General features: G+C 39.2%; 1 protein-coding gene across 4 annotated transcripts in view; it reads right to left on the bottom strand.

Annotated features, from left to right (window-relative positions):
• C1QTNF7 (C1q and TNF related 7) overlaps positions 1–12586 on the bottom strand; it is a 72813-nt gene that overhangs the window by 10307 nt on the left and 49920 nt on the right. The window contains exon 1 of one of the 4 annotated variants that reach the window (XM_036096540.2): positions 6982–7096. The exons of the other annotated variants lie outside the window; for them this stretch is intronic. The gene's annotated coding sequence lies outside the window, so the exon portion shown is untranslated. Of the gene's footprint in view, positions 1–6981; positions 7097–12586 lie in introns of those variants that run through there. 4 annotated transcript variants of the gene reach the window in all.

Below are 12586 nucleotides of genomic sequence, written 5' to 3'. Positions count from 1 at the left end.
AAAGATACCAGCCCTTTCAAGGGTGTTCTGGATGAAAAAAAAGGAAAGAGCCCAGAGGATCTCATAAAGATACCAGCCCTTTCAAGGGTGTTCCGGATGAAAAAAAAGGAAAGAACATTCTATCCATACCCTTGCCACAGTTAAAACAAACTACAGTGATTAAATTGCTAGCTTTTTCTTGTAAAAAACTGATTAAAGGAGGTTTTGAGGAGGAATTTGAAAGAGAAGAACATGCTCATAGGAGGTACTCATAAAAAGGTGTTTAAAGAGACATGGAATGTGATCCTGTAGCCAAGGTCAGGATTTGGTTCTACAAGGGACTTGAAATTATGTGGAGAGAAGGTACTTTGGGCAGTGACATCTCAGACACTGGTGGATGCTGAAAACACAAACATGCCAATAGTCGGGGATCAGTCTACAGAGAAGCTTGTGGTAAGGGTCCAGGTTATGGTGGGTAGAAGAAGCAGAAATTTTAAAGATGTGCTTGGAAGGATATTAATATTTCCAATAGCCAGGCAAAAATGTGCTCAAAGAAGGTAAAAATGAACACAACTGAAACAGATGTATTCATTGAACAAATGGTTTGCCTTTCATTGACAAATGCACTAGAATATTGTCTGTGCTGTAGTCTAAATGCTGGAAGCATCCCCAGTTAGAATTTTTTTTTTTTTTTTTTTTTTTAGATAGGGAGGGGACAAGAGGAGGGGCAGAGGGGGAGGGAGAGAGAATCTTAAGCAGGCTCTACACTCAGAGCAGGGCTCCATCTCACAACCCTGAGATCATGACCCCAGCCAAAATCAAGAGTTGGATGCATAACCGACTGAGCCACCCAGGCACTCTCCCCTCCCCACCCCCCGTCCCACCCAGTTAGAATTTTTGAAAGGCACTCAAAATGATTATCCATTGACCATCCTCATCGGAACACCAACATGATGTGGTGCCTGATGCATGATGACAGCATGGTGGTAAGTGGCCACTTGAGTCTTGGGATTCAATTTACTAGGATAACAAAGGGGTGCGGGGTATGATGGAAAACTACAGTGGCATCACCCTGTAATGGTTCTTCATTTTACTTAAAAGTCAAAAGCCTTATGGTACATGGTCTTCAAGGCTCTCCTTGATTGGACACCCAACCTCCTAACTTCTCTCACTTCATCTTCCTCTTCTCTCCTTCCCACTCTCCAGCTCCAGTCGCTTTGAGAAACACCAAGGAATTCAGAGTGACTGAATCCAGATGAGAGAGTGAGACATGTTCTGCCTTAAGGCATTCATACTGTCTCTTCCCTCTGTCTAGAACTCTCTGCCCCAAGGTGTCTACATGTCTCACTCTCTCATCTACCTGTGTGAGTCTGCTCAAATACCACCCTCTCCCTGACGCCAATTCTTACACTATATTTAACATTGCAATCACCTTTCATACCTCCTGACCGCTCCCCCATTCTGCTGTACTGTTTTCTCTTCTTCGTTGTACTCAACACCTCTAACTTACTAGATTATTATTACCTTTATTATGCTTTAAAAATATTGTATATCTCCATCTGATAGGATGTAATCTCCATGAGGGTCAGGGACTTTGTCTTAGTCATTGACTTCTACAACCATCTAGAACAGTGTTTGGCACAAAAAACTCAGGTTGTGGGCAAGGAAGGAGATTTTTTTGGGGGGCAGTTCTGAGTTTTGTGAAAAACAAGATGAAGAACCAGAGAGAATGGACTATGAGTCTATTACAAGGGAAAGAGAAAAGAGAGACTTAAAGAAATATTCTGGAGGTTTGTGGGTCCCTTTCACCGTGTTTGAAAAATACAAACAAAAGACTTGAGTTGTTTTAATTTTGCATAGTCTAGAGTATTTAGAAGTATTTTAAATATTTACTTTTTTTTGGTATAGATAGAACATGCACATTTATAAAATTAAAAAAAGTGTATGCAATGAAAGTAAATCTCTTCTCCCTCTTCCCAGTCTTGCAGACATGCAGTTTCCCTCTCTAGAGGCAATCACTGTTGCTAGTTTATTGTGTGTCCTTCTTCCATGTTGGCACACTATATTCAACTTTCTGTACCTAGCCTTTTCAGGTAGCTAAGAGATTTTCTCTTATCAATATATATATATATATATATATATATATACACACACTGTACATAGTTTATGATATGAGCAGCAAATAGCTTTTCCCAGTTTGCCTTTTCATTTTAGTCAAAGCATTTAAGAATATTTTTATCATAAAAACATTCCTGAGACACCTGGGTGGCTCAGTCGGTTAAGCCTCTGCCTTTGGCTCAGGTCCTGGGACTGAGCTCCATGTCAAGGTGGGGGGGGGGTCCCTGCTCAGCAGGGAATCTGCTTCTCCTTCTCCCTCTTCCTCTGTCCCTCCCTCCCAACCTAGACTCTCTCTTTCTCTCGTGTTCTCTCTCTCATGCTCTTGCTCTCAAATAAATAAATAAAATATTTAAAAAACCCCAACATTCTTGAAGTTCAATTTATTGTTTTTAAAAAGCCTTCCTCACTTCAAGATAATAAAAAGATTTTTCCCACTTTCAGTTCTTTTGTTGTTTCATTTGTTCACATTTAATATTTGACCTATTAGAATGTTTCTTTCTTTTTTTTTTTTTTAAAGATTTTTATTTATTTAACAGAGAGAGAGAGCACAAGTAGGCAGAGTGGCAGACAGAGGGAGAGGGAGAAGCAGGCTCTCCGCCGAGCAGGGAGCCCGATGCGGGGCTCGATCCCAGGACCCTGGGATCATGACCTGAGCCGAAGGCAGACGCTTAACTGACTGAGCCACCCAGGCGCCCCTCTTTTTTTTTTTTTTTCAGCTGAAGATTTATTTATTTATTTGAGAGCGAGAAGGAGAGAGAGAGAGAGAGAGAGAATCTTAAGCAGACTCTGCACTGAGCGCGGAGCCTGATGCAGGGCTCAATCTCACCACCCTGAGATCATGACCTGAGGTGAAACCAAGAGTTGGACACTTAACTCTGCCACCCAGGTGCCCCTAGAATGTTTCTGATAACAAGTGTGAGATAGGGATCAAACTGTATATTTTCAACACCTGATGGTGAATAATCCATCCTTCACCCATTTTCCCACTGGTTTGCAGTGAACTTGGTTATTTTGGCTGGCACTGAACTATGCGGGTCATGGCTTTATAAACATTACAATATTTTTGAAAAAATCTCTTTATTGAGATTTAATTTACACACCATAAATTTGGCCAGTTTGAAGTATACAACTAAACGTACACTATAATCCAATTTTAAATCATTTTCAAAACTACAAAAAGAAACCTCATACACATTTGCAGTCACTCTTCATACAAAATATTTTGAAGGATTGCATTGAATATGCAAATTTATGTAGAATATGTGTTAAAATGTATTTTTTCCAACATCACTCTCTTTTGGAGTGAGAAAATCAAAGCTCTGGAAATATTGTTAATCTTGAACAGAGCTGTCCTGGGATGTTAATGTATCCTATTTTTCTGTAGGGATTACAAAGTAACAGGTTTTTAGTTTTTTAAACCTCTTTTTACTTTGTGGTAATTTAGATTTCACAGGCTTTATGTTAATGTGTATTTTGAATTTGTAAAGCATGAATGTCGTATATAGTGTTTTGTAAGATTTTTAGCGATAGAACTCTTTGTTCTTGCTAAACGAGCCATGAAAAATACTTGGAGAAATACTGAATAAATCACTGCAAATATTGAACTTTTAGACAATGCACCCACAGATTGAGATTCCTTTTTTTAAAAAGTAAAATAAACCCATGTATATACAGTCAACTAATATTTGACAAGGAAGCCAAGAATACTTCCTTCATGGGGAAAGAATAGTCTCTTCAGTAAAATGGTGCTGGGACAATGATATTTACATGCAAAAGAATGAAATTGGATCCCTAACTTACACCCCTCAAAAGATCAACTTGAAATGGATTAAAGATTTAAATAGAAGACCTAAAACCATAAAACCTCTAGAATAAAACGTAGGGAAAAAGATCCTTGACATTGGTCTTGGCAACAGTATTTTTGGATATGACAACAAAACACAAGCAACAAAGCAAAAACAAACAAGTGGTACTACATCCAACTAAAAAGCTTCTGCATAGGAAAAGAAACTTTCAACAAAATGAAAAAGCAATCTACAGAATGAGAGAAAAAAACTGCAAACCATGTTAATGAAAGTTAATATCCAAAATATAAAAGGAACTCATACAACTCAACAGGAAAAACCAAATAATCTGATTAGAAATGGACAAAAGATCTGAATAGACATTTTCCCAAAGAAAACATATAAATGGCCAACAGGTACATGAAAGATGCTCAACATCATTAGTCATCAGGGGAATGCAAATCAAAACCACAATGAGATATCACCTTACATTTGTCAGAATGGTTATCAACAAAAAGAAGGGATAACAAGTTTTGCTGAGGATATGAAGAAAAGTGAACCTTTGTGCACTGCTGGTGAGAATGTAAATTGGCATAGCCACTATGGAAAACAATATGGAGATTTCTCAAAAAATTAAAAGTGAAACTACCACATGATCCAGGAAACCCACTTCCGCATATATATCCAAAGGAAATGAAAACAGGATCTCAAAGAGCTGTCTGCAGTCCCACATATATTGCAGCATTATTCACAATAGCCATGACATGGAAGCAAACTAAATGTCCATTGACAAATGAATAAGGAAAATGTGGTATATATACAATGGAATATTATTCAGCCATAAAAAGAAAGAAATCCTGCCATTTGTGACATCATGGATGAACCTTAAAAGCATTATACTATGTGAAATAAGTCAGAGAAAGACAAATACTACGTATGATCTAACTTATATGTGGAATCTAGAACACTGAACTCATAGAAACAGAGAGTAGAATGGTGGTTGTCAGGGTCTGGCAGGTGGGGGAAATGGGGAGATGTTGTTGAAATAATACAAACTTCCACTTATAAGCTGAATACGTTTTGGTTATCTAATGTGCAGCATGGTGTCTATAATTAACAATACTGTCTTCTTGTATACTTGAAAGAGAATAGATCTTACTGCACCTGATTACTACGCACAAAAAAATATTCTTACTGCGCACAAAAATGATAATGATGCGAGGTGATGGATGGTGTTAACTAATCTTGTAATAATCATTTCACAATACATACAGGTATCAAACCTTCACATTGTAGAACTTCAACTTATACAATGTTATATGTCACTTCTATCTCCATAAAGCTGGAAAAAAATGCAGTTGGTAGAATGTAAAATGGGGCACTGCTGTGCAAAATGGTAAATTAATTCCTCAAAAAATGTAATCTAGAATTACCATATGATCTAGCAGTTGCACTTCCGGGTATATATCTAAAAGAAGTAAAAACAGGGACTCAGATATTTGTACATCCATGTTTATAGCAGCAATCTTCACAAGAGCGATCAACAGATGAATAGATGAACACAATATGGTATATACATACAATGGAATATTATTCAACCATTAAAAGGAAGGGAATGTCGACCCATTCTACAACATGGAGGAATCTCGAGAACTTTTTGCTAAGTGAAATAGGCCGGTCACAAAAGGACAAATACTATATGATTTTTACCTATGGATGTATCTAGAATAGTCAAGATCATAGGGACAGAAAGTCAAGCGGTGGTTACCAGGGGCTGGGGAGTGGGGTGGGAGGTTCATGTTTAATGAGTGCGAAGTTTCAGTTGGTGAAGATGAGAAAGTTCTGGAAACGCATGGTGGTGTGATGGTTGTAAAACAGTGTGAATATACTTGCTGCCCCAGAAATGTACGCTTCAAAGGTAAAGTATATATGATGTCTATTTCCCCACAATACAAAATACCAAGTGAACAAAATAAGATGAATTGAGATGCAGGGAACCTACTAGTATTTTTATGACTGTGCTGGGTGTTCTAAAACACTGTTTACTTCATCGCTACACTGCTTTTATGCAGTAGGTGATATTATCTTCATTTTACAAATAAGAAAATTGAGACTTTGAGGGATCACATTCACACAACCGTAAAATGGCACAGGCAGGATTTGAACTGAGCTCTTTTTGTCTCCAAACACTCCCGTTTTCTCCCACATCATGTGAGGGAACTGTAATATTACTTCATGACAAAGGGCTGGACTTGATTATTAATTTGACTTGAGAATGTATTCTGCCTGGAAATCATTAGGAAAAAGATAGGTAACTAGGGGTGGCCAAAACATGACATATCCTTGGCCTGCAGAGGAAGAGATTTCACAACAGCAGGCTCTATCCTTCTCTAGCTGCACTAGGAGTGGCTCTAGGAGTGAGCAAGACAGGGTGGGGACCTGAGGTGTTCACGTCCCAGCTGCTTCTGGTGTGTGGTTCCTCAGCTCTGTCCTTGGGGCTCCAGTCTCCCTCCTTGGAACTGCCTCTCCTGCTGGCCATGGAATTCCTTCCCTTCTGTCACTATGCAGCAAGCAACATCTCACACCCACGTTGTGTTATGGCTATCTATCTAACTGGCTTTTTCTCCACCAAAATATAAACTCTGTACCACCAACATTTTTAGGACCAAGACTGGTCTGCAGTGGAGGCTCAACAGAGGTTGGATGAAGAAAATATTCATTCATCAATATCTCCTTAAAGAACAGCTTGTGATTTACAAAGCTTTGGCTGCTTTATATAAAGTGCTACAATGGCACAACAGTAAAAAAATGCTGACATTAGGCAAACATTTTGTAGTCTACGGAGCAATGTTAAGTCCGTATCATCTTTCCAAAAGACCCTTTTGTGGTAGATCGGACAGGGAACTGATGTCTCAAGAGCTCAGGTAACTTGTCTATGGCCACACAGCTCATGTCAGACCAGAGATTTGAACCCAGGCCTTCAGTTTCATGGAATTTTCTAGCAGAGCTGTCTGTTTAATAAACTCAGAAAGCTACCGTAATGAAACGGGCCACTGCATCTACATTTGCCAAAGTTCTATAAAAAGAGTAAACACCGTACCTTGCTCTGGGTTGGTGGGTTGCTCCAGGATTCTAAATCCACAAGAGACTGAGGATCTTTCATGAGAGCTTCAGCGAAAAACTTGCTTTGGTACCAGACAGAAAAAGAGATCCAAGTTCTCAGAGGTTTCCAAATAGTTGTGCTAAAAATAATTTTCTCCTTTAGTCCCAAAGAGCCAAAGGCCCTGGAAGTCATTCATGGGGTGAGGCTCAATCAGGGGCTGGTCAAAATTATGGTTTTGTTTGAGATAAACCTTAAGCTCCTGCTTTCTTTTACTGGTACTTTTAGAGGTGCCTCCATCTCTGTGTGTCGTGACCTCTTTTTCAGATTTGTTTACTTAAGTTTTTCCCTCTTCATTTGTTTTCCACTGGATGGAAGTTTCAGGAAAAAAATTACTCACTGACTGGAAATTAGTTGTTAACTTAGAGAAAAGAGTTATTTCCTATTTGAGAATTTTCAAGGTAGAATCTTCAAATTCTGGAGATTGGGTGTTGTCTCATGGAACAAACAAGGAGAGGTGGTAAATATTCTTGGTAAATATGGCGGGAAAGGGGCCCCTCATCCTATGTGCTATGAAATGGAAGAGGCTTATGAGCACTGCACTGATCTTTTCTTTGTTCTCTGCTGAATGGGTAAATGATTGGGTATTTTTAGAAGACTGATATGTCTTTGTTACTATAGAGAACTGATCATAACAACTCAAAAGGCAGAATGGTTCTCCAAAGCCTGTGACTACTCATCTTCGATGCAATCAATTTCTTTGTTTCCTTCTGATACGTACTTCTGACATCTCCTTAGCAACAGCAATATATAATTCATGATGTCATTTATGGAAATTCAGTGACTGAAGAATCTTGTTTTTATCTTGCTTTCCCTACCATTCTTCTCAAGCATTTGAGAATGTTAATTGGAAGAAATATTTTCAAAGTTATTGAAGTAGACGTTGATGATAAATTTGACCAAGAAGATGGATGGGCTCCCCATCCCGATAATCTTCATTTTTGCCCTAGCTATCCACCCTCCCATCTGGAGGAAATAGTCTTTTGAATTTGTTGCCTGTCCAAAATATGAATGCTATCATAAGGTAGTAAAAACCACATGTTGGGCACAGAAGTGAGCAGGTTTTTGCTAAATTAGAGTAGGATTTTTTTTCAATTGAATAGATTTGAGATGTAGCATTTTGTCAGTGTAAAGTGTACAGTATATCACTTGATATATTTATATATTGTAATATGATTGTTGTTGTCATCATATTACATAGTTATAGTACAATAGTATTGTCTATATTCACTATATTGTGCCTTAGATCTCTAGGGCTTATTTACTGCTCGTTACAAGTTAGTACCCTTAAACACCTTCAGTTTTATCCCCCTCCTCCTCTGATAACCACCATTTTGTAGAGTATGATCTTAATCAGATGTCCCCAGGTTTGTCTTCTCATCCTCAAAATGAAATGGTATCTTTCATTATTTCTAAGTTTTCTCACAGTTCTTAATATTCTCCAACAAAGTGCTTGTGCCTGATGAGATTGAATTTGTAAAAAAATGCCCCTTCTATACATATGGGTAGAGATACAAGTCACCTTGAAGGAGATATTTATTGAGAAAAGTCACTCAAGTGACTCTTTTAGAGCTGTGCATATAAGGAGGCACTTGGCAGCAGCTCAATGAAAGTTTTTCCTCTCAGGGATTTTTGGCTGGAGAGGTGTTGAGATTATTTGTTTAAATGGTCTTCTAGGAGGAAGGAACCAAGGGTCCAATTCCTCTCTATGATGCAAATTTAAGGAAATTAGTCATGGACTATAGGGTTGGCCTGGTTCAAAGCTGGTCATCAAGAAAGGACGCGGTAGATCACAGAATGAAACTGACCAGGAGGTAAGTGAGAATCTGGACAAAAAGGCCAAAAGCATTTTGGGGTGGTGGCTTTGGTACAGTATATGAATGAGCCTGCAAGTTTGTCTGCTTTCATTCATTCCGTCAGAGCAGATATCCTTTGGGGGACAGTGGTTAAACACACAGTGGTGGATTAAAAGGATTATTATATTGGAACTTAGTAAGGGGGTAATATGGAGTCAGCAAGACCATCCCCTACAAAAGCATCTACTGGAATGTGCATGACTAATGTTTAACTGTGTCACCATTTGGTGGCAGCTAAATCAACTGGAAGGGTGGGCAATCAAAGGTTTTTTTTTTTTTTGTATGTTTTACCTGGGTTGGAAGTAGGAATGACTCCTTTGAACCAAGCAAGTCTCTAGAATTCTTAGGTTGTTCATGGAGGGGAGGATTGAGGTCTTGAGTAGTCTACATGCTAATAAAAGCAAATGGGATCCTAGCAATTCACTGAAAGAAAAGAATGGCATGACCAGATTGAACTTAAACAGGCAAAGCAGGTCACTGGGGTAAAATGCTTCCATTAGTTCAATACCAGTAGAACATCACACATCAACCCTTTGTCATATGTAAGGCTGGACTTGACTCTCTAACTTCAGGGAATCTCCCCTTCTAAGAGGCTGAACTAGAACACCAGTCCTTACAAGCTTAATTTCAGGTGTTTCAGCCTTTGGATGTGTTAATTTATTTATATAAAGTGATGGCTTTTTAATGGGCTTTTCTCATTCACTCTTTGAAATAGCACAATCTCTGTCAAAGAACTTAGAAATAGTTTCTTGACGTCCAAAAGAGACAGGTGTATTCTTATGTTACTGCCTTACCTTGGCCGAGTATTGATACAATTTATGGGTATTTATATTTGCTTTCCTGTGTCATTCACAACTTCCTTAATTTCCCTTTAATGTTTGATGATAAAGTTTCTTATATTATTAAGGTATTTTTTTCTGTTCTACAATATTAGATTTTAAAAATTATTTTTATCTCCGATAACTCATTATAATCTGTATCTTCTCAGACATATTCTTCTTCACAAAGAGAACTAGCCTTTGAAATTGTCTCCTACAGCATTCAGAGCTCTGATGGGGCTAAAGCTTGTTAGTGACTATTTCACTCAGCTTTTTTGATGCTTTTTTTTAGAGACAATGGTGAAAGTGATGGGTAAAATAATATGCTGCAGGGAGTATTAGCTGAGAGTAAAATATCAGATTCTGTTTTTACCTGCCAGTCGTGCCAAAGCCAAGGTCTTCCTCTGCCTTTCCTACGCAGAGAAGTTCTTCCTCTCAGCTTGTGCTTTGGTTTTCCTGTAGCCTTAGCTCACTTACCAGCTGAAGTCAGTTCAATCTAGACCAATCCAATCCATGTCCACAGAGCATTGAACAGTGTGCTGGTTCAGCTCTCAAAAAAAGGGTCCAGGTCTGTAGTTTTGCCATTTTTTTTTGGTGTAAATACTCCCTTGATGGGGGGGCATGTATTTTTTTGAATTAACATTTTTATTTTCTTTGGGTAGATAACCAGTGGTGGAATTATGGGATCATATGGTATTTTTAATTTTTTTGAGGACCTCCATACTGTTTTCCACAGTGGCTGCACCAATTTACATTCCCACCAACAGTGCATGACAGTTCCTTTTTCTCCACATCGTCGCCAACATTTGTTATTTCCTGTCTTTTTTGTTTTAGCCATTCTGATAGGTGTAAGGTGATGTCTCATAGTGGTTTTGATTTACATTTCCCTGATGATGAGTGATTAAAAAAAAAAACAAAAAACACCTCCCATCATGGCCAATTTCAAGCCACCAACCTGAGCTTGACTAAATGCAAAGTTGGGAAGATATGTGCAGAATTGGCCTTTTTGCTAAGTACTAGAATTATTAAAAAAAGGTTCTAGCTGATATACAATGAGCACTTATATGCTACAACATTACATCCTGTTGAGGTGAATAGTTTTATCATCCTTCTTTTAGAGATGAAGACTGTAGGCAGTCTGATCCACAGTTGGCCCACCCAACCACTATACCATATACCTCCCCAGGGTGTTGTTAACTTTACAAGATCAGGTTCCTGCATCCAAAGAGCTTTCAGGAAGGTGAAATGCACACCTGACTCCTCCTCCTCCCTGGAGCACTAGATTCTGTCTGGAATCTAATCTCTTTATTGTCTCAGTGCCTTACTTTTTTCATCTCCTCTGGCTTGCAAGTTCCTGCTAACCGTGTCTTCCCCATGCCCCTTTCTTCATCTGCTCACATTTTTCATCCTTATCCATTGCTTTGTCCAGAAAGTCTCCTTGATGCTTCAGAAAGTCTCCCTGATGCTCTCCATCAGGTACAGTCTTGTCTTCCCTTGAACCCTCCTGGCACATTATTTGAACCTTTCTTATGCACTTTAGCTCATGGATTCTCAATTAGGTCTATTGGTTCAGCGTATCAGCAGATTAGGTCAAAACAGTTGTATTTTTCAAAAGGTCTATGAGTAATTCTTTTTTTTTTTTTTTAAAGATTTTATTTATTTATTTGACAGAGAGAGACATGGTGGGAGAGGGAACACAAGCAGGGGGAGTGGGAGAGAGAGAAGCAGGCTTCCCGCTGAGCAGGGAGCCTGATGTGGGGCTCGATCTCAGGACGTTGGGATTATGACCTGAGCTGAAGGCAGATGCTTAACGACTGAGCCACCCAGGTGCCCCTCTATGAGTAATTCTGATGGACAGCCAGGCTTTGGGGATCTTTGTCTGAACTTCTCTTGTTCAAATGATGCCCTGTTTGTTAGTTCTTCCAAACCACAGGGTTCCAGTCATACAAATCTGGTCTTCTCCCTTTTTCCTCTTGTTCTTCTATTCATTACCTCATCACATATTTATTGAGCTGTTATTATATGCTAGCTACTGAATGCTTGGTCTTGGTATTGAAGGGAGAGTAAACCTGGAGTCCTTATAGAGGAAAAGTTTAGTGGAGAAGACAGACATTCATTAAATAATCACAGAACTATGTTTAAGAGGATGTTAATTTGGACTTCCCATCATCTTGGAGTTTCAACTTAGAACTCAAAGCAAGGAATAATGGGCAATCAGTGTCCACACATCCATTTAAGGCTTGCTAAGAACAGCTGGATCTGACACTGACCAGTGTCTACTTTCCATCCACATAAAAGAAAACTAGAAGTTAAAAAATGATTAATGGTTGGAGACAGAGCCTTCAAAGTAGAGAGCTGTTAGCTGATAAGGGAGTGCTGATGAGTTCTCCTCTCCTTTCCTATGAGGGAGGTAAGGGAAGAGTGATACCCACTCTCCAGCCAAGAGATCACTGATAGTGTGAAAGGTGCCTGCAAGAAAGAAGCTGTTTATTCTCCAGTTGGATGTTTAACTAAACTGTGAAACTAAAAGGCTTGCAGTTTTCACAGGATCAGAGACATGTGATAAACACGTTCTGGGGGAGCTTGGCCCACCCCTGGAGGTTGATGTCTTATGGGATCATAGAAACTAGAGAATTCTAGTTCTATAAAGGCAGAAGGCTGTCAGAGAAGGGAACCAGTGTAGGGGAAGCCATTAGAGAGACAAGGGTACATGAGTTTCCTAAGAGGCAGGTGGTACTGGCAGTGAAGCTGGGATTGGGCCATCTAGATGGGAGCTTAAGCCAGGACAGAGTCCTCCTAGAGCTAGGTAGCCAGTAAGAAGTCACTGAGTACATCACTGAGTACAGAAGCTGAGGCCGGTGCGGGGCAAAG

This window comes from Halichoerus grypus, chromosome 3 (assembly GCF_964656455.1).
Source record: "Halichoerus grypus chromosome 3, mHalGry1.hap1.1, whole genome shotgun sequence".
In the NCBI taxonomy this organism is placed as follows: domain Eukaryota; kingdom Metazoa; phylum Chordata; class Mammalia; order Carnivora; family Phocidae; genus Halichoerus; species Halichoerus grypus.
Note: the sequence above shows the minus strand (reverse complement) of the source record. Positions and strands in the feature narration are given on the sequence as shown.